The sequence below is a fragment of the Rousettus aegyptiacus genome, unplaced genomic scaffold (assembly GCF_014176215.1).
Source record: "Rousettus aegyptiacus isolate mRouAeg1 unplaced genomic scaffold, mRouAeg1.p scaffold_m13_p_12, whole genome shotgun sequence".
NCBI classification, from domain to species: Eukaryota; Metazoa; Chordata; class Mammalia; order Chiroptera; family Pteropodidae; genus Rousettus; species Rousettus aegyptiacus.
In genome coordinates this window covers 80322847-80349558 of record NW_023416287.1, presented here as the reverse complement: position 1 = coordinate 80349558, position 26712 = coordinate 80322847, and the positions used below count along the sequence as shown (strand labels likewise).

At 35.3% G+C, this 26712-nt stretch overlaps 1 protein-coding gene across 2 annotated transcripts in view; it reads right to left on the bottom strand.

Moving 5' to 3' along the window:
- RAB27B (RAB27B, member RAS oncogene family) overlaps positions 1-22667 on the bottom strand; it is a 127012-nt gene extending 104345 nt beyond the window's left edge. Inside the window, exons 1-2 of one of the 2 annotated variants that reach the window (XM_016129169.2) lie at positions 22617-22667; positions 22410-22484 (exon numbers count right to left, since the gene is read on the bottom strand). The gene's annotated coding sequence lies outside the window, so the exon portion shown is untranslated. The remainder of the gene's footprint in view (positions 1-22409; positions 22485-22616) is intronic. The other variant, XM_016129170.2, reaches the window with a different exon arrangement.
- Between the last annotated feature and the right edge of the window lie 4045 nt (positions 22668-26712).

The following is a 26712-nucleotide window of genomic DNA, read 5'->3' as shown; positions in this document are numbered from 1 at the left end:
AAGCCACCTCCAACTCAATGTTTCCAAAACTAAACATTGACCATCTTCCTCTTCATGCTTATTTCTCTACCCATATTCTCAATATTCTCAATAAGTGGTATCAACACGCACCTAGCCAGCCACGCTAGAACTCTGGGTGTCATTCTTGATTGTTCCCGTCATCGTTACTTCCCATATCAATCAATCAATCACTAAGTGTTACTGATTTGACTTCTACTATGTTTCTCTTGCTATACTCCACCACTCCCGTCCCTGCCCTAGGTGAGGGTCTCTTCTCCTGCAAGCATTACTACTTCAACACTCCAAGCAGCTAGAGTTGTCTTTCTCAAAGCTGTTACCTACGCAATTGCCAGAGTGTAAATTTTAAACTGGATTCATTTAACTTACTCATTGCTTGCTTAACTTTTAGTGTCTCTCTGGGGCAGGTTAAAGTTCTGTCTTTTCAGATGGCCATGGGTCCCAAAGACTGTTACCTGTCTCCCTTTTCCCTAACAACTCCTATCGACCTCTGTCTGGGACTCAATTCTCCAGAAATAATAAATCGTTTGCAGTCCTCCTCCAACTTGTTTTGTAACCTGTGCCTTTGGCCCTCTGCCTTTTGCTTTGTTAACTCCTGCCCACCACCTAAGTCTCATTTCTGTTTTATCTTCTTCCAGGAAACTATACCTTGTCCCATCATTTCCTAGGTTCTTCTTTGCTTTCATAAAATTCTGTGCAATTCTCTACCATTCAAATGAATCCTCCTCTTCCACAATGTAAGTTTCTTGACTTCAGTGACTATACTTTGTAACTCAGCAGCTAGATAGAGTCTGACACCTACGAGACATTGTAAATTATGAATATGTCCGTGGTATTCAGTACCTACTTCTTCAATAATACCTATTACCTTCTATAGTATTTACTGTGGGTCTTTTTTTTCTGTCTTTTCAACTAGACTGTTAACTCTAGGAGAGATGTCAAAGACTATACTGTATGAATCTTTATTTCTTCAGTGCTAACCTTACTGCCTGACCATAAATAGGAGCTCTATCAATGATAGCTAAAAGAAAGAAAAAAAGGAAGAAAGAAAGGAAGATCCAATTTTCATATAATGGTTCAACATAATTTGAAAAGTTTAAACATTAAAAATTTAAGTAAAATTATATCCTTCACTTCTCTACTTAAACAAAGAGAATAATTGAAGATTTGTAGAACTTTAAGAACTAGTTACTATCTTCACATATCTCACCATAGAATATTTGTATTATAATATTCCAGAGCTGAATCATCATAAGATTCTGAAAGAAACTATCAATCTCGGTGATAGAAAATTACGTTCATACATGTAAATTGCTCCCTTTACATGTATGACTGGACACAGACATAATAGAAAGTGAGGAAAGATGGAACTTTCATTGTATATAAATGCAACACGAGTCATTCCTCTTCTTAGCTGGTGCACAATGTTGTTGAAAGCATGACACTAATGGATGCAAATCTCAAACATCAGTTATAAACAACTTAAGGACAGTAAGTATTTTTAAAAAGCATGTCAGTAGGTATTTCAAAACAATAGATATTTTTTAAAACCCAAAGCAAAGAGCATAATTAATAAGAAGTATTATTTGGTAGCTAACATTCTTATAGTTTGCAATGAGAATCACAAACAAACAAAAAGATCTTCTAATATTATTTGTGGTATGGCTGGGGAATGCTATGAATATGTAGGAAAATGTTGTTCCCTTCTTTCTTCCTCTTTTTTCTCTAGCAACTCTTTTCACAACCAAATAAGACACTAATAATTTAAACTCAATCTCACCCATTTAGTAACTTTTTTTCATATAGTATGTTCTTTTCAGAAATTACAAAAAAAAAATCTTTTTCCATTTTCTTTGCTATTTGTAGGTGGAAGTGAAATATAATTTAAAGAAGCCCTTCACAATCTCTATTAGTATAGTGGAGGAGGAAGGTGACTCATGTTTCACGGTGACAGCTGTAAGCACCTGTCATAAGAAGTTAAGGTCCGTGAACCCAAACTCCCATGGCTAAGTACAAACTCCAGCAAGTTTTAGACTGGAAGCTAAGACAAGGCCTTCAGGCTAGAAGGAAGTCACAGGATCTGGAGAGACAAGTTGCCTTTGTAAAGTTGAGCCACCATTGTGAAAAAGTGATCTCTTTACAATGCATCAGAGTCACCTGGGTTCTTTGTTAAAGATGCAAGTGTGAACCTCAACCCAGAGCTATAATATCAGATTCTCTGGAAGTTGGGCCTGAGAATCTGCATTTTACCAGTCTCCCCTGAGGGTTCAGAGGCATGCTAGAATTTGGAGACATCTGTTTTATGCCATATACTAAATGTCTGTAACTATGACCCTCTTCCCTCCCACTCAAGAAAACTGCATCATTTTAGCAAGAGCCTTCAATTCCACTTAAATTTAAGCAATTCATTTAGAGACTTTTATATTTTGCTAACAAGAAATTACTTGTGGCATAGTATACGGTGAATCCCAAAGTGTGCTAAGGCATAGAGGTAAGAACTGCCACGCATTCTGAAAGGATCCAGCTCACTGAATTCCCACAGTGGTCATTCTGACTTTTCTCCAAAAATGTGTCCTTCAGACCCATCCTCATAGGAAATATGTTCATCATTCTCATAAGAATCCAAAAGATTTTGTGGATGTAATAATACAATGTTATAACTTTAAATAGGATCAGATCAACCACTGAGAAAGTCTTAAGAAAGAGACTATAAAATCCTTGAGCTGGAAATTCTAATTTCACAATCTAATAACTAACATTGGCCCAGAAATCCATGTGTATTTTAGAATGTCATAATTATTTGGTAGACAAGGTGTGGGAAGCAAAGAGAAAATTTAATGAATTCATACATGGGTGTGTGTATGCACACGCATGCGCGCACACACACACCACACTCACTCTCTGAAATGCCAAGAACTATCATTCAGCTTTTGTTTGAAAATCCTCCCACATTCTTCAGGCTAAATCATCCACTCTGGTCATTTGTAAAACACCACTACCTATCACTCTCAATCCATAATTTATATCCATGGAAAAATGGCATTGATCAGTTTTATCTAGGTTTTTACAGTTTAAAAAAATTCTATATTTAAGCCTTTAAAAAAAATCTATGTATTAAAATGTCTTGGTTTTAACTATGTTATCTAGAAGGAATAACCCATGGATATTAAGAATTACTATTACATTCATTTGTATTTTTTATAAGGTAATATGAAGAGAGAAAGGCATTGGGCTGGCACATTTAGATCAGCATGAGGGGAGAGAATGAATAGAGAAAATTCAGGAGTCGTTTGAGGCTACAGGGGATTTGGAATTGTGGGAAGGGAGGTACTACTAAATGGTGACTAGGCTGGGGGGCACCAAACCCAAAAGTAAAAGTTCTGTCTCAGCCTGGCCCGATGGAATGCTGCAAGAGAATCTGAAGCAGACGAACGTTTCTCAGCTACATGGAGATCTGAGGAGTAGGCAGCTCAAGAAGAGACTGATTTTATTTCAATTATAGGTAAACATTGAATAAATCTCTGTACTTTTTCTCTTTACTATTAGGAAGTTATTTTCCTCATATCCTCCAAGACAAGATTCTCAGATAACACTTGGCTTATGTTATACAATTTAAAATAAGCTACTTGAAGCAAAATCATTGTAGAAGTGCAAGTGTACAGAAAATGAATTGAGGATTGAGTATAATACTTATCACTTTTTTGCATTAAACACTTAATATATGCCAGACATTTTACAAAGTGTTTTACGTATGTTAATTTCACTTTCAACTATGATGAAAGGTATTATTAGTCTCCCAGCCTTTCAGATGACAAGATAAATGCTAATTAAAGTAAACAAGGATAGCAGGTAGGTGGATAGTAGGTGGGTGGATAGAGACAAGGTGTACACTCAGTCTGATTTATTTCAGTCCCTTCTGTCTTAATCACAAAACAAAATGCCTCCGAAAACTAAAAGTGTTAACTACATAAAAAACACTAAATGTAAGATTCTTTTACCTACAGACTCCTCTGACCTATATAAAATAAGGTCAAATTTATTTTTAAACCTCCTCACAAATTTTCAGGAATGTTTTCATAGATTGAAGTATGACCCAGGGAGAAATACTACAAAATAGATCTTTAAAAATTATTAGCAATAATACCAATAGCAGCTATATCTAATAATACTCTTGCCTTCCAGAAACCAAAGTCAACCCTTGGTTTTTATCCCATGCAATTGCTGATTAAAAGGACTTAAGCAAAGGATATTTTTTCCATCTGATAGCAGTGACATAATCTTTCTTTGGGAAATATTTATTTTCTTCAGAGCACCGTTTTCACTCTTCTCAGACAAGGATAAAAACTAGTCAATGGACTTCCTTGTCCACCTAGCAATTTCCTTCTAGCTTCATCTCATTATCAGCAACTTCTGACACCGCTCTCTCCCACGCAATGAGATGCCTCCCTGTCTATACTCTCAGAGCCGTCTGCACACATTTCTCCTCTGGCTTGTGTATCACGCCTCTATACTGCTGTAGACGATGCACCATTTCACCAACCAGTCTGCAATGTCCATCTTTTTATCTATCTTGGCCAGCATGGTGGCCAACTCACTGCCGTATCTCAATAAGTATTTCCAAATCGACTGAATGAACGAGTGCTTTCAATGACTCCTTTTGAAGCATTCTTCTTTCTTGGGTCACACTGGTTCTGACTTTATATCCTCCTATAAAAAGAAACAAACTAATAGTGCTAGATTGTGGGTGATGGGATGCAGGGTCATCTATGATCTGGGTCTCAGAATTCTAGTATTATCAATTATAGTCCAAAAAAATAAAGGAAAAAAATGTTTTTTTATCTTATCTTAGAAAATGTTTTTATCACATTTTGAAATAAAAATAGATAACTAAAAACCTTGTTCTGAAATGAGGTAGGAAAGGTAAAAGGTATATTAAAGATCTATATCTACTAATCTTCCTATTTGGGTCCAATATGAGTTGCCTAAGAGATGTACACATAGCCAGAGCTCTCAAACTTTCCAATAAATAAAATCAATCTGTTTTATTGATGTAATGCTCATTCACCGTTTTATTTTAAGAGAGGCAGTACAATGGTTAATAGCACAGACTAATACACATTGCTTGTCACAAATTCCCTCTAGAGGTGTTTACTAGGTATCACTTATGTCAGAATTACTTCTCTAGGCACTGGTTTAGCCACCAACATCTCTTGTCTGGACCATTACAGCAGTCTTGGAGCTGGTGCTCTTGCTTCTACCCTTGCTCCCTTGCCCTCAAAATGAAACATTAACCCTTGACAACTCTTGTATCCTTGGCTCTACCTCCCCCAATGGTTTCCTACCTCCCCAGTCATAAAAGCCACAGTTCCATTAGTTTACTCACTCTGTCCACTCTGGCTCCCTGTTTTGTAACTGATTTTATTTGTATTTGATATTATTCTCCTCCCTCTCATTTGTTTCAAGCCATGTTTACCTCTTCGCTCTTCCTTGAACATGGAAAACATACTCCCGAATAAAAGGACAAAGCATTCACCAGGCACCATCCCCTCTGCCTGAGGCACTCTTTCCTGCATTTGTTTTCTGTAATCTCCTACACTCAGGGAGCTCCAGTCAGTGCCTCAGGACCACATGGTCAGAGTTTCCTTCCCTCACCATTCAATGTAAATCAACCCACAGGCTCCGAGTCCTTGCTCTTTTTTAATCATCCCCATCTAACACATTACAGATGCATTTGTATGTTTCGGGTGTACTATCCAGAGTTCCAGGATTACAGGGATTCTATCGCCAGTACCAAGAAGAGTATCTGGTACACAGTGGGCACTTAATAAATCTTTATTGAATGAATAAAATATCTTTACTAATAAAGCTTGAAATTTATTTATGTTAAGAGGACATAAAATGTTTAAAACCATGCATAGAAAAGCTAAATGGCACAATATTTGAATGATATGCCACAGAGTAGCACAGAATTTAGGGCCAGATGTGACATAATTGGCATAGACAATAATTAGATGCCTTTGCATGCTTGAGATTACATTGTAAAAGTACAAGAAAGAAAAATCATTCTCTCTGTTTCCACTAAGTTACTGAAAATCCCATCCCAAATTAGAAGACAACGCTTTTGAGAAGTCAGCTCCTGTAGGCTTCCAAAAGTAGTGCAGAATCTGATCATCTTCTCAAAAGTTGTCCCCACACATGAGTTGACAGCGATGCAAAATTTACAAGGCTGTCTTGCACACCCTCGAATAGATGAGACCTATCAGTGCTGTCTTGGGATATGGCCACCGTCTGCAGAGGAAACCACAATGCTATGCAACCTTCGATATTGATATTCAAGTTGGCGGTTTCCTGCTTGTGGTTCCACTCCAGAGATTGGCTGCGTTCTCTCTCACAATCTAGAAACACAGAAAGTGTGGAAGCCATATTGCCTGACACCTACCACTCAGCTGTCTTCGGGGCACCTGCTCTTATAATTACTTGCTTTGTACTCATAAAATGCTAACAAACTTGAGTATTAGCAGAAGCAAAACACAGAAATGGAAGTAAATCTATTACAGAAACAGCAAATGAATTCTTAGTAAATAATGAAAGATTTAAGTGACCTTATCCGTTTAATATTTGTTTATCTGAACTTAACTTGTTCCTGCCCTCCATTACTACAAATTCAGAAAATCATATGCATGTACTTTTAGGTTTTAGGATGCTAATAAACTCAGCAAGATAAAATTGCATTCAGAAATTTAGCTACAAAATAAACTGAATTTTTGACAGAAACTTCAACACTGTGCTCCACCCAACAACATTATGACTCAGAGAAGTCCTCTCAGATACATTCTTGGGAGACAGTGTTCCAAGACTTACAGCTTCCTCCAGGGTTACAAAGAAGTAACCTTTACAAGCCATTGCCTTGGATTTCCTCCCAGTCATTTGCTCTAATCAGAAAATAAGACTGTTTTAGAATCCTTTTCTTTTTCAAGATTTACACATGAAAAAAATTCACTCTTTGATGAAAAGCTGCATTAACTTTTATGCTGGAACATACTTTTACTTGTAGCATGAGCCTTCAGGCTAAAATCAATCCCTTAAGACTGATTTTGCCAGAAGGAAGAATGTCAGAATTCCCAGAGCTGGCTTTCATGAGTAGTTAAATTCTAGAATATGTCTTCAAAAATCACAGGGACTTGAGTTCTTACCTACTGTCACTGTCTGCCTCTGGGCAAAAGGAGAACCAAGCCAGCAAGGCTGAGAGGTGAGTCACTCTTTATTTAGCAAAACAACTGGCAGGGTTTCTGCTTTAGTAGTAAATTCAATAAGGTTGGATTACTACACAGAAGTTTAGCACTGTCACTCTGTAGGGGTGACATGCTAATTTATAAGGTTTTCCATACATCTATATGTATACATATAGACATACATATTATATATAATAAGCTAGCTATACAAGAGCATATATAGTACACTAACTTTTGTGTAACAAAAATTATAGAAAGACTATATATTCATATTTGTCTGTATTGGCATAAAGAAACACTGAGTAGGTAATAAATGATTAGCCTAGGGAGCAGAGGTATGGAGAACTTGATGGGTGGGGAGAGCAGTAGAGGTGAGTCACCTTGGTGCAGACTTATTGTCTGAGTTTTGAACTCCGACAATTTTTTACTTATTCAAAATTTTAAAAGGTCCCAGAGGGAGATATGATCTCCTCTAATAATAACATTTAATTTTGTCTTATCTTCGAGAATAATTGTGATACCACTTTGGTTTTGTATGCCAAGGATATTATTATTCAATATTCATTGCTTCCGTGAAACACTTTTGCGAAAGTAGACCACCCTTAGGTTATCATCAGGTTCAAAAAGCTAGGTAGGCTATACTGAAAATAAAAACCAAGTTTTTAATTGTGTCATCTTTTCTTCTGATGTGTTTCTCAGACTTTCTTTTATTAATAAAAGTGCATGAGAAATAAAATTTCTCTCTCTTTATCATTTATATCACCAATCAATTTAAAAAATTACCATTTAGTGAGAACCTATATATTCTGGTGTCCTAATCTTTTCATTTTACAGATGAGGAAAACCTGTGACTCTGGACACTTAAGTGATTTGCTCATGTTGTTAACCTAGCACACATGCCAAGCTCAGCCTGATTAGAAAGCTTTTATTCTGCCCGTAGGCATGATTCTGCTTGAAAGTAATGAATGTGTTGACTGAAGATGTTTCACTTCTAAGCTGTGGAAACTCATCCTATAAATGAAAAATTGAAGAGATGTTCCTTATTTCCTTTCCTTTTTTAACATCCACATGAGTTATGCTACATTGTTGCCTATAATGAAAATAGGCTTTGGAAATGTACATTAGAAAAATGATCTCATTGCTAAAATGTTTACCCAATGGATGGAAGAAAAATGTCTTTTCATTTCCTTCCTCACCCTGAGGCTCTATTCTATCATTCTCTCTATTTAAACATCAAAGGTGTTACGAGGACAAGGTCTATGAATCAGTTCATTACCCAGGGGACTAGTTAATAAAAAGTGTAAGATAAAATCTCTTATACAAAGATCCTCAATATTACTGCCTTACACGGAGTCAATCAAATAACTGACCTTAACAACAACAGTCATGGGATGAATTCTTTCTCTAGTCATGTGAACTGGTCACAGGTCTTGCACAAACCATAAAAAAAGGTGCAAGGGCTATATCAAAATTAGAACTTATTGTTCTTAGTAAAGAAGCGGTTATGAAAGTTTTAAAAAGGCAAAAAAAAAAAAACTAAACATATTCTTAGCATACATACAATCCAGGTATCATGCTTCTTGGTTTTACTCAGATGAAATGAAAACATGTCCACACTAAAACTTGCACATGAATATTTATAGCAGATATATTCATAATTGGTAAAACATGGAAGCAACCAAAATATTCTCCTGTGGGTTAGTGGGTGAATAAACTGTGGTACATCCAGATACTGGAATATTGTTCAGAGCTAAAAAAAAGAAAAGAAAAAAAGAGAAAACTTTCAAGCCAAGAAATGATATGGAAGAACCCTACATTGCTAAATGAAAGAAGCCAGTCTGAAAAGTCTGCTTTTCCAACTATATGACATTGTAGAAAAGGCAAAACTATCAATAAGATTAATTAATAAGATCAACGGTTATCAAGGGTTGAGAGGGAAGGGATGAATAGGCAAAGCACAAAGGATTTTTAGGACAGTGAAAATTCTCTGATACAGTGATGGATACAAGTCATTATACATTTGTCCAAATCCGTAGAATGTTTGCCAAGAGCGAACTCTAACGTAAACTCTAGGCTTTGAATGATTATAATGTCTCAGTGTAGGTTCATCAATTGCCACAAATGCACTAGTTGGTGGGGGATGTTGATAATCGAGGAGGCCGTGCATGTGTGGCAGAAAGAGTTATATGAGAAATCTGCGACCTTCCTTTCAATTTTTGCTGTGAGCCTAAAACTGCTCTAAAAAAAAAGTCTAAAAAAAGACAAGCCACAGAATGAGAGAACATAATGTCAATATTTCATCTTAGGAAGAATTTGTACCCAGAATATACAACCTTACAACTCTATGATGGATGACCCAATACAAAAGTAGGCAAAGTTTTAAACCGATACTTTCCAAAGAAGATAACAAATGTCCAATAAGTCTACTGCAAGATGATCAACGTCGTCTATCAGAGAAGTGCAAATTGAAGTTAGGAAATACCACCACACAGCCTACTAGAAGGGCTAAACTTAAAACATTAACAACATCAGGTGCTGGTGAGGATGTGGAGAAACTAGAACTCTCACACATTTCTGCTAGAAATGTAAAATGCAACACATACTTTGAAAAGCCATTAGGCAGCTTCTTACAAAGATAAATGTACACTTATTGTAAGACTTGAAAATCAAGGTTTATAGCAACTTTATTCATAGTAACCAAAAACAAAAACAAACAAACAAAAAAAACCCCTAAGTGTCTCTTAATAGGAGAATTGATAAAGAAATTTTAGTATATCCATAAAATATTATTCAATAAATTTTTTAAAATCTTGAACTACTGATACATGCAAGGACATAGATAAATTTCAAAAATATTCCACTGAGTGAAAGAAGCCATACACAAAGGAGTTTGCACTGTATGATTCCATTTACATATAATTCCAGATACGACAAATGAATTTACAGTGACAAACAGCATAACGAAAGGCAGCTTAAGTTCAGTATTAACGCAAAGGACATCAGGGGACTTTTGGGGTGGTGATAATAATATTCTCCATCTTGACTGTGCCACAGTTATATAGAAGTCTACATTTTTCAAGATGCACTCAGTTGTACACTTAAAGATACAGTTTATGCTATGCAAACTATACTGCAACAAAATTGTTTTATGAAAAAATGCTCTTGCCCACGTCGAATTCCACCCTACAACTGGCAAAAGACACAGATCAAATTCTAAAAATCTTGTGAATTTGTCTGTGTTCTAAAAAGGGGGATAAGGCAGAGATATATTAAATAAAAACGTGGTATATGGTAGGTAATCAACAAATATCAATTTCATTCTTTTCTTTCCAGTTATTCTTATGTAGGAAATATTAGTAATGTCTTCAAAGGCGGTCAGCTACAAAATACTGAGAAATATGCAAAAGGACAAGATTATGAATCAATGTCCAGTCATCTAAAGACAATTCAAGGAGTCAGTATTATATGAAAGTTCTTCCCTCTTTTGCGATTTATAACTTGACCAGGGTTTTAGAATCCCCTTGCTGTTAACCTTCCTAACTCGGGTATCTCTCACTTGTTATTGAACTCATTTGGCATTTAGCACAACTTCCTATATTAGTCATTATACTTTAAACTCATATTCTTGTCTTCAAACTTTGCCATTAGTTCCTAGAAGGCAAGAATCATGTCTGATACGCACCCCTCTTTTTTGTTTATGGCTGATTTGTACAGAAGAGGCATTCAATAAAACTAGAACATATTGTTGATATTGTTGATGATACTGACATTCTCGTTTTTGAAAATTTTTCACCTCATCAATATTATTTAGTCAAATTACTTAGATATTATTTACTTTCATATAAACTGAAAAAAATTTAAGAGATTCAGTCAGATAATTTATGATTTTTTTCTCTTAATGTATTTATAATTCTAGGATCACTTGCTTAGTCTTTTAATAAACACGTACTGAACATCTCTTTTTTGCCAAACATTATGTTCAATGCTGGAAATATAGAGATTATTCTGTGTTCATATGTTAGAAAGGGAGTCAAATACAGCAACAGTTTTATATGAATATATTATATAAATATAATATATTAGTGGAATAAATATATTATGAGAGGTGTGTGTAGAAAGGGACAAGGATAACATTGAGATAATGTTGCAAATAAGGTTTGAAAATAAAATTTTGATCCATCTATTCATTAGCTAATCTAAAATTCAGCAATCAAATTTAATGTTACTTAGATAATTGAGTGTAGATTATCTCTAATTGATACTATAAATAAAGGTTGAACTATTCGAGCATTAAAATTGTGGTTATTTTCCCAGGCAAAGAGAGTAACCCTCTTTCTCTGATTACTTAGGCACCTGCAGCTATGCCCAAAGCCAATAAGCCCATCCAAGGCTTCACTCTTATTTATAGGAAAGAAACTCTGTTTGCATGAGACAGCCCAGAATGTCAGCAGTGAACCAGTATGTTATAAGATTAGGACCTGACTTCTTTCATTTCAGACCTCAGTGGAAGGTCAGGGTGACTACTGCATGGGCAGCTTTCTTCTGTAGAGGGAAATATTTTTGGCAATTTTGAATGAGATGTTGGTCGCTAGGATTTTGTCTACTTGTGTATTTCCTGGATGGCAATTTGATATAAAAAAGTAATCTGTGACAATCTGCTTGTTCTCTTTTTTGCCAGAAAAAAAGAAAATAATATTTAAAACAGTTTTTTCAAGTCATTACACTTCACCCAATCAAAAACTGAAATGCTCATGCTACCTCCTTGGCCAAGGACCGTCTACATGATGTTTCCTTCATAAAATTTCCTACCACACTCTCTCCTCAATATTACATTACCTAGAAAATCACTAATTATCCTCCAGATTGTAATTTAAATGTCACTTTCTTGGAGATGCCTTTCTTGACTGCGTCCTTCTGAATATACACCCAGCTTCTGCCCTCGCGGACTAGGAAAGGGTTCCCCTCATAGGCTTCATGGTACTTCACTATAATAACATTTGTAATTAATTAGCTATTTGTTTGTTTTCTGTCTTCCTTACCAGTCTGCACCCTCCATGTGGGTAAACACTGTTCCTATCTTATTTGAATAATAGGCACCTAATAGATATTTGTTCAATAAACAAAAATTTACAAACAATAATGAAATTCAGGGAAATAATGTTTTCATTTTGTTAACGCAAACTCCAAGGTAATGTACTTCCCTATAATAAAAGTAATTTTCACAACTTTAAAGCAGCATTCTATTAGATACTGTTCTATTTCCTTATTGCACTATCGAATACTATTATAAAACCTAGGTTCTACTTAACATAGAAGTTCCATTTGTGGCAATAAGTTTAATTTCATTTTATCATAAATGAGCATAGAAAAATTAAATTCTATGTTAAGTAAAAGGCAATACAAATTTCCTTAGGTACTGTGGTTGCCTTGACTCACGTCTTTTCTGTTTTGACCCATATCGATTTACCAGAGCCATTCGCCATATCCCTACTTCTATGATTTTGTAAGAAGATTGATGGAATCATCTTGAGTAAACCAAATAACACATAATATATTCCAACAGTATTATATTTTTTTAAGTGTGCATTGCTCTAAAGTCATTTTTACACTACCACCAAAATATAACTATCCTGTTTGGACGTAATCATGATACATATTAAGTCTATTCAGATAGGAGGCATTTACTGTCTAATTTTATTTTTAGAAGGTTATAAACTCTACCGCAATTAAGTGTCAGAAACCTCTGAAACTTAGAAATAAGGCAAAAACGTGGGCAACATATCCTTTTAATATCATACAGGGTCAACAGCTACCTGAAGACTGCCTAGGTAGGCACAATGCTGTCCCGAAGAACTTTCTGTCAAGATGGAAATGCTATCCAATATTGTAGCACTGAGCATGTGAAAAATGGATACTGTGACTGAGGGACTAAATATTTATTACATTTAATTTTAATTAATTTCAGTTTAAGTCCTAATAGACATATTTAAATAGTTAATGGCTACCTTACTGGACAGCACAGGTCCAGAGGAATGTACGATTTAGTTTGTCTCATTTTTTTGCTATTAAATGTCTCAGATTTAGTAAAATTACTTGCTGACCTGCAGAATTTTATACATAGATATGCAAATGATTTTTGCTTGGTGAATAAGTAATTCCAAAGATTTGTGGTTTGTTGGTATTAGCAAATTTTAAAATTTGACTCAGTAATTTTATTGTAACATATCTTTGCTAAATTGCCTATATACACATAATTTCTCATATTTTCTCTGAAGCAACCATAACATCTGGTTCCCTTATTAATTAATAAGTTATATAAAATTACTTACATATGTTCATTTTATGTTTGCCAGAGTCATGTGAAACTTAGACTCGCAGTTTTGGAGGTCATTCTCAATAGCCCCTAAAATTCACTCATAAAATTACTTTTGCAACTTCTCTTTGAGCACCTGAGAAATCACAAAGATTTGTCATTTTTGTTTTTAAAAGCAAAAATCAAAGAAGAGGCTACAAATAATCAGGTTTGTTTGGCAGCTTCGAAATCACTAATTAGTTTAATGTTATCAGAAAAAAAGTGCATGGAAAGAATCGTAAAATTAGAAGAGAGTCTCAGACTTCCTTAGGCTAATTTGGATAAGTAAAATATAATATAAATATTTCAGAAATTAGATGCTTTTTTGGAAGGGCCATGGAGATTCTTCAGTGTCATCTGTAATATTTTCTTTCCCCCAGGGAAAACATTGGTCAAGTCATCATGAGAACCTATTAGAGAATTTTATTTCCCTCTATTCTAACATCATTTATTGTCATAAATTAACCACACCCAATCAATATCATCAAATAGCTTTCCCTTTCTTGATGCCTGCTTAAAGGCTCTGCCATAAACTATAGGCTAGAACTGGTGTCTTCGACAAAGGACAGTACCAAGAACTCTTCAAAGAACAGACCCCTCAGGATGGCCTCAACACCCACATGGCTTAGACAGCTCGAGGCTCTGCTAATGGAAATAGGCAGGATTTCCTGAACTCTTTTAGTCCAGAGCCAGATGTATTACCTGAAAGCAGACCGCTGGCCCTAGATCCAAGGCAACAAGATCTGTTCACCAGAACTAAATGAGCTCACGAGGGATATTAATTGTGGTTCTTTGTCTGAAATGTGGTTGGCATTATTTCAACTTTCTATCTTTAATAGATATATTAGAAAACCCTTTCTCTTTCCTAATCCTCCTCGAATTCTAATCTTAGAAGATAATGCTTTCGTAAACTGAAATTAAACATTCTGAATGGTATCTGAGTCTCACTGACCCACTCGGAATTTGGAAGCAAATATTTTTATTGAGTCTGTTTACTTTCCATGGCAAAAAGTCATTTGCACATGATCAATAAATTGTCCCCCATTTTTACTGGGATATAAATGCACAAATCAATGTCGGAACCATATTTCAGAAGGATTCTCATTTAATCGAGTATGGTAGCTCATCATTAAGAAATATATATGTTGGGTGGATGCCCACAAAGCCTTTCTAGAAAGCTGATCTAGCACCTGCTTCCAAAGTCCAAGCCTCCCAACTACTAATGAGGTTATTGACAGCAGGCCAGGGCCTTCAGCAACGTTAAGAGAAGTGTAGAAGAAAAGATTTCACCTAAATTTATAGATGCTGCAGGTGAAAGCTAGTGTTTGAGGATTGTTTTTTTTTTTTTAGCCTTAGTATGGAAGAGGTATTTAAAGAGAATTTGAAAAGTCAACTCAAATTCTGTGGCCTTAGAAGTTGCTCATTATTGTACGGCCCTAGATTTGCAGAGCAAACTTCATGAGGTCTAGGCTAATTAACGCTTTTGGTGAACACTTAGGAAAGCAATTGGATGAAACCTGTGTTCCAATAAGACTTCATTTACGAAACAGGTGATAAACTGGATTTGGTACACTAGCTAAGTTGTCGACCCCTAATGTAAACATGGAAAGAGGCAAAAAGATGGTCAGAAAGTACTTTCAATAACATATGGAAACAGAGGACACCCAGATTAAGGGAAGGAACTTAATTCATCTTACTGCTTAGTAGGAGTCTCAGATTTAGTGAAGTTACTTGTTCACTTGCAGGCTTTTGTCCCATAAAAATGCAAATAATTTTTACTGTGGGAACATATAACCCCAAGGATTAATCTTTTTTTTTTTTAAGTCCACAATCTTATGCAAACACTTTTTTTTTTTAAATTAAATTGCCAATATACACCTAGCTTCTTAAATGCTCTTTGAACTGGTCATTACATTGTACCAATATCCTTTATTAATTAATTAAAGAAAATCTTTTTCATGTGTCCATTTGATATTTGCCCAAGAGTAATGCTTTTACATTTTGAAGTTGTGTTTTAGCAAACTATATGCTGATAAAATAAGGTCAGTTTGAAATTCATAAGACATGATTTCTCCTTCTACACCTGACATGCCATGACCTGACTGACCACTTGGAACGTTAGGATCTTCATCTCTAAGCTAGGGGTGTTGAACAAGATTCCAAATTCACCTTAAGTATTCTAAATCTGAAAGATTTGGATAGATTAAATTTATTATTGAAATAGAATATTACTGAAAAAAAGAAACTTGAACATTCTGAAAAGAACTCAGACTTGGACTATCCTAGGACTTTTTATTGCAGTTACAACTAAAGGGATCCATTCAAAATGAAAAATCACTGTTTAAATGATCACTTTGCCAGGAGCAATTGCTCTTTAATTGAGCCATTTCTTCTACAGATAGATAACTTTTGACATACACATAGAATGATACAAGATTTATCTCTCTCCTTGAGTTTTTTTCTTGTCAAGGCATAAAATAGGGTCATTCTTTATCAGAGAACACATACAATGCTCAGATATGAAGTCTCCCCACGCTTTCACACTGAGAGAAAAGTTGCTATAGCTCTGAAAAGGAATTTTGATCTAGTTTAAATTTAGACAAATGGAAAATTGTAAATAACTAAAAATTTTATCTAGATGGGGATTGGAATGGTCTGTTAAGGATTATAAGGAGTTATTTATTCTACAGATTTTAAAATGTAGTTTATAAAAGAAGAGACAGGCAAGATAATAATTAAAATGACATAAATTAAAGTAAAATATCTACAATATTCATGATGCAGATAAACCATTTGGGGATTCCATCGATAATGAATTTGGTTGATATTTATTTTATGCAGTGATTGAAATTATTTTCTAGACGAAGAAAATACAGGATATTTCAATATAGACCATCTTAAATCTAGGCATGAGTTAATTCTAACCTTGAAAATGAGATTTACCACAGGGCATAATAGTTATCAGAGAAGGCCCAGGAGAAACTTGGCCTCAGAATCAGAGTCATGAATTTATTATAAACCAATAATTTATATATTTGGTTATAATGCAGCTGTGGTTGAATGGGAAAATTTCAAGGCTGCTCAGTTTGGAAATTTGGTTGTTTTATACAAACCCTTAACAGAGTACCCTGTGGTAAAAGGTGAAAAATATGCCTGGTTAGAAATAATCTAATGAGATGCATGAATAAAAGTGAAGTATTTTTTAATGGAATCAAATAAGATTTAATAACTATTTTTAAGACTAGAGACTACTTTCTAAATTTTCAAATCTGGATTATATTACTTTGTATAGTGCATATGGCTAATTTGAACTACATAAGTTTCTGAATAAATAATATTAACTGTATTAAATCGATCTTTGTCATTTGTTGAGATGTGCTTTGTATATTATGTTAGTAAATTTTTATACATAAAAAGAATGTTTATATATGCTTAAAAAGAATAGTTTTATTGGTTGCAGGTTTCATGTAAATCCATTAGATCGATATAAATTCCATTGTTCAAATTCTCTATTTTTATTAATTTTGCCCGGTTTCTGAGAGAATTATGGTAAAGTCTCTCTATGATGTGAATTTGTCAGTTTCTCTTTGCTTTATATGTTTATACTACTTTAGGTTGTGTTACTTAGATACTTACTTGATCAGGATGGATATATCTTTCTGGTGAATGGTATGTTTAATCATTATTTAACGACCCTTTTAAATCGTAATTGTGCTTTGTGCTTCAAAGTATATTTGCCTACTATAATTATTGCTATTCCGACTTTAAATTAGTAATTACCTACCTGTTATATATTAATGTACTGGTTATACTTATTCCTTATTTAGTGATATGAATTGATTACTAAAATTCAATACATTGCAGTAAAGAAATTCAGACCTAAATTGATAAAGTTACTTTTCCAAGGACACATGGAGTGTGCTGAAACTGCAGACATATTTAAATGTACATATATAAATTATTATTATTATTATTTATGCCTACAGCACTTGGTCTTCCTACGCGGTGTCTTACCCAAGTACTAACCAAACCCGACCCTGATTAGCTTCCAAGATCAGACGTTGGGCTTGTTCAGGGTAGAATGGCTATAGACCATGGACTGTGGCTCCACTGGGGCACAAATCCAGGACCTTCTGCATGTAAAGCAGATTTGCTAATTGCTATACTAGGGAACCACGTCCTTAAATATATTTAAATATTAGCAGCATAAAGTCTCATGAACTTGAATTTTACTTCTCAACTTGATCCTCTCCACTGCTTTTTTTTTTTTTTTTTTTTTTAACCTCAGCAAGGGTCTTTGCTCTTTCCTGGTCCCGTAAAAGGAGAGATTTTAGTCTGAGTTTGCCAATTTGTGGCTGCCAATCTGGAGAATTCTGTCATCTTCTACAAGATCAGAAACCTGGCCAAATCAAATCTAGACCTATCAGGGAAGTTTTCCCTCCAACCATGCCTCTTGTCAATGCTAGTGTCTTTCATGCTTTTATTTTAGTTTAGTTTTCTGTTTTGGATTCTGTCTGATAAAGTAGCTTCCAGTACAATTAGCTGATAATCCAAGATTAATCTTTTCCTTTGAAATTGGCTAAGGGAAAACATTGTGGAACAATTTTGATGCTCTAACTAGCTGTATTGTCAAGATCAATGGGGGGAAATATTTAAAAGTCACCCCACAGCAATTTTCCAATTAAATTAAAAAATATATGGAATATACCTGGTTGCTTGTGTGCAGATATTATGTCTGAATGCTGATAAGATGGCAAGACTTCAAAAGTGTTTAGATGTGAGCTACTATAAGAATCAATTTACCTTTTCCATCAATTAACTTTCTTCTTTAACTTGAACCTGAACCTGTGCTGGGTACTGTAAAGTGCCATGTTCATCTCATTGAACTTTTCAAGTTGTGTTTGACAAGGTAAACCCAGTAAGCAATCCTGCCACGGCGCATGTGTCTTGGAGGCGGTCATCCCAGTCTAGCATTCCCTGGAAGGGACAAGGCCTTAATTAATCCCCCCATCAACAACCACGTTGGTGGTTTCTGAGGCAACAATAGAAAATCTACCACAAATGCATCAAACAAAGCTCCTAATTGAGACTTGGTCTTTAGAAGATTCAGGAACAATGCTCTCTCCTTCCACTGTCTGTGGGAGTATTTGTTCTTTCTCCCTCAACATGTGTGATATAGAATCACCAAAAGAATTTCAGGAAAGGGACACGGGAGTGATAAATAGGTCAGTAGTTGTTTATTTGACTACGTATTCCAAGGAGTGAATTCATAAAGTCGTAACAACACTCTTCTAATTTTCAAGTTAGTCCCTATCAGATATATTCCAGTTTATTTAATTTGTAATAAGTTACATAATAAATTTAAGAGTTTTAATAGTAATGTGTTCGGTTTATAATAGTTGTTTGTTGCCTGTTTCCCTTCACAAAATAATGAAAACCATGAGTGGTGGGACATACCTGTTAACTGTCTAATTTCAATGTCTGGTATACAGTGAAAGATCAATAATATTTATTAAAGAAAGATAATCCCCAAATATTAAATGCCTGGGTCCATAAAACTTTACACTGATTCCAAAGTGTCAATTGCAATTATTATATTATATTTTGGGGAATCGCAAAGCTCATTTGTAACTTAAACACCCATGGAATCATGATTGATATTTATCAACAGTTTCCTTAGAGTTCTTAACTTCTCTCTAAAATAAAAGACGTAAGTGGAAGGGATTGAGAGTATATTTATGGTGTCCCTTGTTCACATCAGTTAAAGTTGTGTGAACCAGAAGGGACAATGAAAACAATGTTTTAGATAAACCTGCTTATCAATAATGCATGGCATACATTTCATATTGTTAATTGACCTTTTCTACTCAAAGGCTAAATCTCATATATTTAAAAGCTTTCTGTTGTACCTATAAATGTATTTCTTAATAAGTGAAAGTAGTTTCTGGAAACAAAACCATTGCTTTTGAGAAAGGCTTCTTTCCAAAACCATATGAATAATAGTTTACTCCTTTTGCCAAACTCAAAAATAATAATAATAATAATAATAGTAATAATAATACATAACTTATCTTTCCTGGTTCACACAACTGTAACTGATGTGGACATGACATGCCACTAATATGCTCTCTTTCCCTTCCCTTTAAGTCTTTTATTTAACAAAAGAAAATCATAATTAGATTTCAAAGGAATTCTCAAGTTAGATAGAATTCCTATTTATCATGGCTTGTATATGTGACCTACAGGTTCTTAAAAACTTGCACGAGCATCGTAATTACCTTTCAGGACAGATGAAGAAGGACTGTCTGTCATTTCTTTACATTTGTTTCTTTATCCCTTCAACAAACGCTCAGCACTTCTCACAAGTTTACCATATGAGGTCAGCCCCCAGCTGCATTTTCTGGGGCTTCTACTAAGAGACATCTTTTCTTACTCAAAGCGTAGGTACTCAGAAAACCAAACTTAAAGTAAACTGAGATGTCTGAACAAGTTTTGCTGATGCTCCTCTTCTCTCTTTGCATCAGCTCCTTCCAGGTGGTGTTAAGAATGTAAAAGCTATCTTTTCCCATCTCTTTCTTAAATGTCTTACTAAGCACCCTATTCATGGGAAATGTTATGTATTTCAGGGAAAAAAAAAAAAACAACGACACTGCTGAGGGTGAAATTGGTGTGACCAGATGGGCTATTTGCTGAATCTCTTTTAAATAAAAATGTGTGTGTTAAAATTTATATTTTAGCTCTATCTACCTTACTATTACCCATTAAATCTAGATAATAATGATATTCACTTGGATCTCCTGGGCAACAAGACTTTTCAAGGCCTAAGGGATTATCCTCAGGGATAAAATTACCAGATAATCACGACTTTCATACTTCAACAAATTAGTTTTAGCTTTTACATCTTATTCTTTAGCTTAAGCCCCACTTATTTTCCAGCAATCCCAGACTTCTGCTGTGCATTGTTCCTGTCGTCTTCAGTCAATTAGCTCTAGCAAGAAGATTTAATTTTAGAACATAAATTCAGGAAGAAAGTTTATATTCTGATAATACCAAATTCTGAATGAGATGTATGGTCTTGGGATTTTTTTCCCCCATCATCGTTGACTTCAATGAATCCTTAGACTCAACATATAATGAAGATATTTTTAAATTATTTATGGTGAGACATGTATAATGAGTATGACATAAAGCTGAAGTCTAAGACTGCAAAACATATGCTGGGCACAGATTTTCAAAACTAAGTATTATTTGTAATCCAGACGTGGATTATAGAAAAATTTTTTAAAAGAGAGAGGAACCTTTATTAACACAAAGTTTATGGGGCTGTTGTATGTTGTTATATCAACTAAAAATGTAAAAAATTACTTTCGCTTCTCAAAATAATGAAAGTTTATTACTACCACCAATCTGATTTCCCTAACTTCCTCCAAAAGCAAGGCATTATCTTCAAAAAAGATTTTTTCTGGTTAACATATATAGCAACCTTAACATGTTATTTTTACATACTTATATTCATTTACACTTAAAAATGTTGCAAATTGATTAAGATCATGTGTAATTTTTGTTACATATTTTAAAATGTAGCATATTTCTGTAGTAAATATTCAATCAGAATGTTCAAACTATTAAAAGTATGAAACAATAAAGTAAGACTCAATCCTCCCTCCCTTGTCTCCTCTTCCTCTTTCTTCTATAAAATGGTTTTAAGAAGAACTATAGGTATATTTTTAAAAGTTTAATACTTTAAGAATATGAAATCTCTTTTAGGGTAAATCAATATATCAAATATAATATACTTAAATCATAATTTTTGAACCATTAAAAGTATTTTTACATTATTTTTAATTTTCATTAAAGTCACATTTTTTAATATTTGATGTCTTGCTTTGAGTCATACTTTTATATTTTTTTCTAAAATAAATTAATGTCACTGTTAAATTTTCCTATAAGTTGACCATTAATATTTCTCAACATTTCATTGATTTTTAAATGTGTTCACCTATTACATTTTGGTATAAGATATCTAAATTTGATCTAATTTCTAAAGTAATAACCTAACAATTGGACAGTTTCAAAGTTTTCGAAGAGTTTTTAACACATGACATTGGCATCAAGGCCCTAAAAAAACATCTTCAATTGATTTGTAAAATACTTAGAGAGAATGTCCTGTTTTCTCTGTAGACTCACCTTCCTTTGGGTTTTCTAATAGCAAACTAGTCACTTATCAACCAGATTTATTATTGAACAGGAAAGGATATCTCAGATTATTAGTTGTTTTAAATGTTTCTGTGCATAATCCACTAGTTGTAGTATTGAGTGTAGTATGACCAAGAGAAAGCAAACTAGATTTTTCTTCAAAAGCTTTAGACTGAGAGGTGCAAATGGTTTAACCGTTTTCTGGCAGCCCGCATTTATGATAAGCAGAAATAAAGAACGCATAAAAAGACTCCTACACTGCACCGCAGCAGTGACCAGACAGGACAATCTTTGAGCTTTGAAAACAGAAAGCAGAAAGCAAACAAGCAAGCAGTCTGCAGCCCTGAGCAAAATCTCTTTCCCATCAAAACTCTGCTGCAAAACCAGCTTCTCCTCCTGCAAACACACAGGCTAGAAGAGGGAACCACAGCCACTCCAAAGTGGAGTTTCAGGCCGTCATTAGCGGTTTCTGTCACCGTCTTGGCGCTTTTCCCTCATGAATGAAATATGCAAATAGCATCTCACATCGGCTCTGTTAATGAGGAAGAAGAAGGTCAAGAGACACAACTAACACAGCCAGCACGTTAGAGATTTGTGACCGATGTACTTACACCTCCAAATGCCTTCAGATTTCAGCCTCTGGAAATATCTAGCCCATTTCCTTATGATACTGTTGCTTCCATTGGCTGTGGAAATTAACATAAAATAATATAGTAACCCAACAAGTGCTAGACAGCATTCCAGAGCATCAGATTAAGTGAACACTAAAGGCACATTGACGGTGTACAAAATCTGAATGGTAAACAGCAAGTAAATACCTTCCAATCGACCAGAAGGGGGAAGGATGCTGAGCTGCTACAGCTGCTGCTTGCTCTCTTGTGTAACAGCAAAGGCTGCTCAATCCTGCTGACAAGCTGTGTGAATCGTGGCCGCCTATGGGCGTCTGGGCGGTCCTAGTGCCTGCTGCAGGTTCACACACAAGGTAACTGAAGGACCTCCCTATTTCTTGTGATACTTCTGGGGTGTGTTACCAAGGGTTTCAGGGACTATTTCTTGTGATATTTCTGGGGTGTGTTACCAAGGGTTTCAGGGACAGCAGCGTGTTAAGCATCAGAGCACTGTGGTTTGAGTTTGGAAAAACTGATTAGTAAACAGGGTCTGTTAATGTTTTCAGATAGTCCTGTTGAAACCAAAAAGGATTATGGATGATCTTGTCAGTTAAATAAATAGTGCTTTTAGAAAAACAAAAATAATTTGCACATCTATCATATTAACTGCAATCAGTTTATTTTGTTTTCCCCCCACATTTAAAATGTTAAAGGGAAAAAAGATTAAAGAAGTAAGAGATGTTTAAAAGTTTGGTTATCTTTTCTGACACTTGCAAACAGCGTTTGTTAAAGGCTTAAAAACTTTGTTTAGCATATTTGGTCCATAAATCTCAAAATAAATGAAAAAAGAAAAAGAAAAAGAAAAAACTGAGACCTCCAGGAGCGTTTCTCTTGGAGAGGCAAAATGTACCAGACTCACTATAAACGCCTCCCTTCACTTTCTCTATTAAATTGCCTCCCCCTTTTCCCTTTGTAACACCTTTTCCCACATAACATTCATGTATTTTTTAATTTATTGTCTAACTCCCCAACTGTGAGTAACTTCTATAAGGGAATGTGTTCTAGTTACATTGACAGAGTAATACTTTGATAGCCTAGAAGATTGCTCAGCACATAGTAGGCTTTCAGCAAATATTTGTGGAAAGAATAAACTGCACACTAAGCTGACAAATTATACTAAAGAAAACACATATAGAAGTAAATCTCTTTCCTGATTAAATTCAATTAACAGATTTCTCTGAGCAGCCATTTTATTTAAGGGACTGTGTTAAGTATACATTTGCCTTTAAGGAACTTATAATTTAAATGTAGAGAAAGAATATTAATATGTGTGTGTAATCAAATAATTATGTGTACATATCATATTAGCTACAAGAGAGGGAACACTGTAAGTCAAGATGTACTATATTTTCCAGGAGCTTCTATGTTTGACATTATGGGTGTCAATCCTGCTGACAAGCTGTGTGAATCGGGGGATTGGGCTTGAGAATTCAACACTGATTTCTTCTCCCCACTCCACCTGAATATATAGTTAGAATTTGGGTGGCAGTACGCAGAATGGTTCATAAGGGCCCAGAATCTAGAAAGTTAAACTTCAGTAAGATTTGTTAGCCAGGTAAATACAGACACTAACACAGGTAAAGAGAGGGAGGGTAAGTAAGTGCGTGCTGCAGGCCCTGGATCAAAGCCTCACATAGTCAGAGAGTTAGCAGGAAAGAGGGCCAGCATCCACGCAGAGGTGGCTGCTTTCCTGAGCAAGAAGTGGCTTCTCATACGTAGCGGTATGGGCTCACCCTGTGTAGGTGAAGTATGGCAACCAGTAGTAGGGTAGACTGGCCAGTAACAAGGTATGTGATAAGGCTGACGTTCTGAGATTCAGAGCCCAAGAGGGAAAAGAGAGGTCAAAGATCTTTTCAAGGCAGGATTTTCTCATAGGAAAAGTACAGACCCAGAAGGGCACAGGGTCAGGCTGAGCCCAACGATGAGGGGCACTGATACTTGTTAAGGTCTCAGCATTGAGAAGTCACTCAGCTGGGTTGAGCCCAAGTCACATGTGGGTCACGCAGCTGTGGCTGTGGTTGGGGAAGAAGTGCGTGGAGAGCGAGCCACACTGGTCATTAGTCAAGTTAAGCCAGAGCAATTTTGCCTCAGTGAAAGAAAGATTGCTTTTTTGAGCCCACGAATCGAGATCCACTTCTCTATTGACTTTCTTTTCAATTTTTCATGTTTTTTGAAATGAGATTCTGTTTGAAAAAGGAAAAGTTGACCAGCAGTAAAAGCTGCCAGAGATGCTGGTAAATACACTAGGTACATGGGTGGACTAGAGTGTGGCAGAGGAAAGGCTATGGCTAGCATGAGAGGAAGGCAATGCCCTCCCATCAAGCATCTCTCTGTAGCCATGATCTTTCTGAATGTTAGAGACCCTCCTAGGAAATGACCACTATGTCCATGACTGGGCCTCAGAAACACTGACATGTCACCTGGGCAATGATACCAGGTGGAGGGAGAAAGAGTAGGGTTGCTAAGAGACATGTCACCACACAAATAGAGATAGAGATAGAGATAAATCTAGATAGATAATAGATGATAGATAGATAACAGATAGATGATTTATAGACAGATATATACATATCAAAAACACTCAAACAATATGTAAAACAATCTCGATCTAGTGCATAGAGAGAAACAGAGAATGCACCTTCTTCTCATGCAAATATAGAGCATTTATCAAAATTAATAATGCACTAGTTCATAAATCAAATTACAAAAACTTGTAAAGAGTCAGTATCACATAGACCATGTTCTCTGACCAGAGTGAAATTGCATATGTCAGTGACAAAATGATAAATAAAGCATTCCTATACAGTTGACAAATAAAATCACACTTCAAAATAATTTATGGCCTAAAGTTGAAATGAATAAAGATATTTAAAAATAATTATGAATGTATAATCATAAAAATACTATATATGGGAGGCTATGAAAGCATACTTAAAAATAAATTTATGGTCTTAAGTTCTTATATTAGAGAAAAAATCAATGAAATAGAAAACAAGTCTATGCTAAATATACATATATATACACACAATATCAAGAATCAATAAAACCTAAAGCATCTTTTTGGAAAAAGTTAATGAGATAAATATTTGGCTAAAGTGGTTAAAGATAAGGCAAGAATGCACAGAAACAATCTGGTAACACTTTAGAAAAAGTTTTTCTGTTTTTGAGAAAGTTATAAATTTATCATGTAACCCAGCCATAACACTCGTAGGTATTTGTCCAAGAAAGATGACAACTATAAAAGGCTTATATGAATTGTTATAGCCGCTATAGTTGCAATGATCGAAAATAGAAAACAACCCAAATGTCCATCAATGGATGAATAGATAAACAATTGTGGTGGTATATCTATACAGTGGACTACTACTCAGCAATAATAGAGAATTACCTATTGATACCTGCAACGACATAGATGAATCTCAAAATCATTATGCTGAATTTTGTAAAAAGCCAGACAAAAAAAGGTTGCTCATTATATGATTTCATTTCTAAAAACTGCTAAGGGATACAAATTACTCTATAGTTCCAGAAATCAGATCAATAGTTGCATGGAGACAGGGTGGAAGAAGGGATGGATGGATTGCAAAGAAGCAAGAGGCTGTTGGGAATGATGGCTGATGGATATATTCATGATTTTGATTGTGATAACGTTTTCACAGTGTTATCACGATAGGATCGGACTGCAACAGATCTATTGGGATGAAAATCTGTGAGGGAAATGGGGAGGGGAGACAGAGGAGGCTGGGGGAACCAAGAGACCACAGTACAGGACCGACCCAAGTGGAGAGGCAGGACAATAAGGGGAGCAGGATGGAAAACAGAGAGGTCTTGGACTGGAGAGTAGCTCTAAGAAATCTTGGCAAAGCTGACGGTGAGTTCTCTGGGCCCGTCAGTGGAGTCCTGCATCTTGCAGGAATAGGCCGGCCTTAGTTCCCTGCCACACCAAGTCACTGGGTAGGAGCAGCTTGTGGGAAGTGTGACCTGAGCCCAAATGCAGAGATGCATTTCAGAGCACAACAATGAGCGGTGTTAGTCAATTATTCTTCCAGGAGGATATCTGGGAAGTATACATTCCCACAGCTGCCCCCTCACCAAATTAGATGCTTTAAATATCTACAAAATTATATGTCAATTATGCCTTGATAAGATTATAAAAACTAGAAAGACAGGTTGACAGATAAAACAGAGGTTAAACATAACAAGAGAAACTATGCCAGTGGATTTGGAAGCTTGGAAATGTACAAAT